This window comes from Montipora capricornis, chromosome 4, assembly GCF_036669925.1.
Source record: "Montipora capricornis isolate CH-2021 chromosome 4, ASM3666992v2, whole genome shotgun sequence".
NCBI classification, from domain to species: domain Eukaryota; kingdom Metazoa; phylum Cnidaria; class Anthozoa; order Scleractinia; family Acroporidae; genus Montipora; species Montipora capricornis.
Window position 1 is genome coordinate 35,459,715 of NC_090886.1, and position 349 is coordinate 35,460,063.

The following is a 349-nucleotide window of genomic DNA, read 5'->3' on the forward strand; positions in this document are numbered from 1 at the left end:
AATTAGTATGGATTGAAAGCTAAACTATCCTAGATTTGTGCTATGCAAAAAACCACATGAAAAAAGACCTATCAAAGGAGAAATGACATTTTTCGCAAAAGTACCGAAAATGGCAATTTTAGGCAAAACGGCAAAGGGGGGGGACCAAGGGAAATTTTTCAAAAATGGCCGATTTTTTAGTCGAACTTCGTAAGGCTAAAAAATAGGAAATACAAGTCGCCTGATGGCCTAATTAGTATGGATTGAAAGCTAAACTATCCTAGATTGTGCTATGCAAAAAAGCGCATGAAAAAGAGCCTATCAAAGGAGAAATGACATTTTTCGCAAAAGTACCGAAAATGGCAATTTT